General features: G+C 42.6%; 1 protein-coding gene across 7 annotated transcripts in view; it reads left to right on the top strand.

Annotated features, from left to right (window-relative positions):
• Positions 1-4,446, top strand: part of LOC308316034 (ADP-ribosylation factor-like protein 8A) — a 12,495-nt gene extending 8,049 nt beyond the window's left edge. For 2 of the 7 annotated variants that reach the window (XR_013964103.1, XM_080764371.1), the window contains one exon: positions 1-4,446. This exon is cut by the window's left edge. The gene's annotated coding sequence lies outside the window, so the exon portion shown is untranslated. The other 5 variants (XR_013964104.1, XR_013964105.1, XR_013964106.1 and 2 more) reach the window with 5 other exon arrangements.
• The last annotated feature ends 554 nt before the right edge of the window (positions 4,447-5,000 follow it).

Raw genomic sequence — 5,000 nt, 5'->3', positions numbered from 1 at the left:
ACCTCGTATGAATCTGATCTCAGGTCAGAATGGGTTAACCACATGAACCCCTATTCTGGGCATGTGTCATGAATTGGCAAAACAATCTGCAAAAATAGACAAATTCACAAGCTCTCATGTGGTCACATTGCAACGTGTTTTGAGCTTGTAGACTAGGCTATTGTAGGCGGGGAGAAAATCAATATTCCACAAATATCAGAAAGAGAGTAGATCCAAAAAGAGCTGGCAGTGGAGCATATGGACCACGGTACTGTACTCACAACGGTGTAGGTTTAGATAGCATATGGACCGCGGTACTGTACTCACAAGCGGTGTAGGTTTTGTGTCGTTCTGCGATCCTGGGAATGCATGGCAAAGAGAGGCTGTTACTTTTCTGCAAAAAATATCAAAGTAGTGGCTTCTTGTAGAGAGCTTTCTATTCATGAAATAATTTAGAGTTCTTTTGTGGTCAAGAAGTGGGTCAACCATTAGGTGGTCCTAATTCATCAGTCTATCCATCCATCCTTCCTCATTGTCCTCCTCCTTTCATCCTCCTTTCCTTCCTACCTCTCTCTCTCTCTCTCTCCGTACATCCATTCATCATCCATCCATTCCTCTGTTCCTCCACGCTACACCGCCAACCTGCTTTCTCTCCTTTTCTCATCCCTCTATCTCATCCCTCTATCTTTCTCTCCTTCTCATCCCTCTATCCGTCTCTTCTGTTCTTCCTCTCTGTCTCTCTTATCTCTCTCTCTCTCTCTCTCTCTCCCGCAGACCGAGTGAGACTTTAAATCCCTTTGATTGCACTGTTCATTTTGTTTTTGTAAGATAATTAATAATAATAATAATTATGATAATGTAGTGACTAAATGTGGTCAGTTTATTAGCTGAAGAACATAATTATGATCAATCTGTTCATATTCTGTGAGAAGCTTTTCTTATTCTTTTTTGTATGTTTTGTTATTTTTACCGTTTTGTTTTTGACTTAACGAGAGAACACTCATTACCCAGAGTTCAGTGTTTTCCTGAGAATGCCAGCTGATTGGACCAGGTGTGTCATGTGACCTAAGGCCGGGGATAGGATAGATTTGTAAAACAAATTCAAACTATGGAGATGAGATGGTTTTTATTAGTAGCGTGCTCTTCAGTTCGGGGCCAAACAACACTAGTCTAATTCTATTTCTGGGATAAATGGAGCTAGTCTGGTTCAGTTTGTTCTGATATTTCATCGTTTCCAGGCCTTGGCAGGTTTTTGAATGACGTAAAAAGTCTTGGAAAATATGGAAAAAAAAAGAAGAAAATCTGTTACACAAAGGACTACATTTTATGTATATGTATTATGTAATATTGAACATTTCCTGTCAAGAGATGAAGCTGTAGATGTGTGAAGTGTAAAATATGAAGTTTAAAGCTAAGTGCATCGTCGCCAATAATAACGCGTTCATCATTTCACTAAACAATGTCCTTTTATTGGTTCGTATATGTTCGGGACAGCAGCCAATCACACTGCAGGACAACCCAGGAAAGGAAGATATGTGTTTTTCGACGGTGTCGTTAACTGTTTCCCCGACGTGATTGGCTGACATGCGGGCAGTATGTACAGTACGTGCAAGGTTTTACAACAAAATGCATGACTTTTTAAATCACTTGAAAACAAGGCAGGTGCGCTGACTGACAGCAAGGCCCTCCGGCTTCTGGGCCTTCGCTTGAAAACAAGGCAGGTGCGCTGACTGACAGCAAGGCCCTCAGGCTTCTGGGCCTTCGCTTGAAAACGAGGCAGGTGAGCCGACATCAAGGCCTTAACACTTGACGAAGCGCACCGTGCAGCCTCTCGGCCTCAAGCGTCGACCAGTGCACCGGCGTCCCAAGATGTCAAGCCGTTGGTTGATGGTGGCGGAGTGTTTTCCAATGCGTTCAGATGACAGTCAGTCAGTCAGTCAGTCAGTCTGTCTGTGGTTATCCTGCTGTCACTCACTAGCCTGGTTTATGATCCAAGGCCAAACAGGCTCAGTCTGGTCTCCTACAGGACCAATTATGATGTCCCTAGATTTACTCAAAATAGGGACATGTACCAACTAGTTGCCAATAGACTGCATAACCGGAAATGGTGCATTTTTTGCAGCGTCTTTATCAACGCCCTTAATTCATTTTTTAATTCACCCACAATAAATTCACACACCAACGGCAGAGGAAACCTTGCGATGCACCAACCTACTCACCAGAAGTGGTTGGGGCGTCCAGAGTCTTGCTCAAGTACACTTTGTTAGGCACTAGACCCAGGGGGAGCCCGGCATCGAACTGGGAACCTTTATTTCCCAAGCCAACGCTCAACCTCCTGAGCCAACTGTAGTTCTTTGTCCTTGGCTTTAACTGTAGTCGGCCGATTTGTATACCAGGAAACGCATTATGAATCCTTATGTGTTTCCAGTTCAAATCTCCTGCCAAGCCAATCATACAAGTAACCGCTTATGGGACTACAGTTGGATCCAGTGTTCTAAAACATGGTGGTACTGATCGATGGACCTGCTGGGTTTGACCCTGAACTAGTAGAAACCAGGCTAGCTGTTTCTCCTGCATCTAAAGGAGGCGCCACTACCTCCTGATAGAATGGACATTGAAAGGAACGGATGCAAATTAAATCAAATTTCAACCAATCTAAATATCCAGAGTGTGGCTCTGTTTTCCGGTCCACACTGAGCCTTTATCGATTGATCAGTTTGATCAGCCAGCACAGTGATTATTGGTTATTGATCACATCAGACAGATTGGTCCTTTTGTTTTTCCCTGCATGCCGAGAGACAGGGGAGTGTTTATCTGTGGGTCCTGATGAACTAATACTCATACTCTTCTCTTAAAATGGGTCGCTCGCCAAAAGTAACCGATCTACAAGCTCATAACGTCGTGCTGGGCGACCTACAACGCTGGCTTGTAGATCTACTGTTGTTCGACTAGCTACACTGGGCTTGTAGATCTACTGTTGTTCCACTAGCTACACTGGGCTTGTAGATCTACTGTTGTTCCACTAGCTACACTGGGCTTGTAGATCTACTGTTGTTCCACTAGCTACACTGGGCTTGTAGATCTACTGTTGTTCCACTAGCTACACTGGGCTTGTAGATCTACTGTTGTTCCACTAGCTACACTGGGCTTGTAGATCTACTGTTGTTCCACTAGCTACACTGGGCTTGTAGATCTACTGTTGTTCCACTAGCTACACTGGGCTTGTAGATCTACTGTTGTTCCACTAGCTACACTGGCGTGCAACAAAACATGAATGGAGCTTAATCGTTTTACCGTTGTTGGCAATGTCTGTTTTAGGCGAGCGACACCATCGCGTGGCAGAGTACGATGATTCTTAAAGCAATTGTTTTATTTTATATCATATTGTGACAGTTTACCTGCAAAGACCAGACACACACACACACACACACGCACAGTCGCACACGCACACAAGCACACACACACACACACACACACACACAGGACTTACCATCACCACTGCTGAGGGGGGAGAAGAAAAAAACACAAAAAAAGACAATACTATATAAAATAACCCAGCAATTAGATGATATTTAGTACATGTTATACCAGATATACTGCAGTCATATCTTGTCACCGGCCCCATGTTAATTATATTTTGCGTGTGTGTGTGTGTGTGTGTGTGTGTGTGCGTGCGTGCGTGCGTGCGTGTGTGTGTGCGTGGTTTACTGGGTCAAGAGGTTTATCTGTCTCTTTTAAAGGGCCATATTGGTATTATTTCATATTTTGTTTTATGACTCGTGGTACACTTGGCAATGCAGACATTTTCCCCCCAAACATAAATACAGTTTATTTATTTTGGAATAATTATTTCACTATTCTTTCTGTCTTTGGCTTCACTCTCCATTTGAAAAACTAAAACGGCGACCATCCTTGGCTATAGCCTAATTTTGTGATGGTGTTTATGTCGTAAACGGTAATAAAATTTTTCATGAATTGAATCTAGATCGCAATGTGTATAGGTCTGAAAATGTTTCAATTTTCCCCCCAATCAAATGGCTCCCTTGAAAATCTGACCAACCACAGCATTGTCCTTAACCCATTTTGGGGCGGGAACCCGTTTTGGTGTTTTAGCATTACGTTATGCTTTAGCTATTGAAAAATAGCAGATCTACAAGCTCATAGCGCGCCACCGAGTGGCGCGCTATGAGCTTGTAGGTCTGCTATTTTTTTTTAAATCGAAGAACGACTGACATAGAAACATAGCTTTTTCAGAAAACTGTCATTTTCAAACGGACATTTTTTAGAATCTGATCTCAGGTCAGAATGGGTGAATGTCGAGTGTACCGTGAGTCACGTTGCCAGACCACCGCTATGTTCCTTAATCTGTTGGTACTTAATTTGTTTGAATTCTGTTGATATAAATGTGTTTTAATAGAAACATGCTTGTGTATGATACTAATTAAAAAGACTATGAAGAAAAGCGTACATACATAGTACACTGTATTTCATTTTAGTACAGTGATTGATTCTTGACATTTATCTTTTCGAGGGCCCCCACTTTGGTGTGCATCAGATCTGACTTCCATTTCATACCATTTAACATGACCATGAGGTATAGAGCACCAAAGTCCTGACTCCTGACGTCACTCGCTCATCCCTTCGATTCCCCTGGTTCTAAAGTCCTGACGTAACTCGCTCATCCCTTCGATTCCCGCTGGTTCGCGGGAGTAATTTCTCTATGGAGAATAACATGGGCTCATCTTAAAATCGTTTCATATAAGTGTTGTGGTCCAGAAAGCTGTCTCTGCGTTATTGGAGGTGTCTCTGTATCGTCTACAACAGTCAGTCACTCATATTATATGATACAGTCTTGTTTCTTGCGAAAATGTAACTAATGCAGTAGGAGTAACGTCAGCGTTTTCTCTGTCAGGTAGATTCTTAATAATATCCATATGAGTGAAGCGGCCGGGGTGACATGTTTATTTTTCAAACACAGTTCTTATATATGAGGCGATCTAAAATCCCCCTATGGGGATTAT

This window comes from Protomyctophum bolini, assembly GCF_963924005.1.
Source record: "Protomyctophum bolini genome assembly, chromosome: 5".
NCBI classification, from domain to species: domain Eukaryota; kingdom Metazoa; phylum Chordata; class Actinopteri; order Myctophiformes; family Myctophidae; genus Protomyctophum; species Protomyctophum bolini.
The sequence above is the reverse complement of the archived record's forward strand: the minus strand, read 5'-3'. Positions and strand labels throughout refer to the sequence as shown.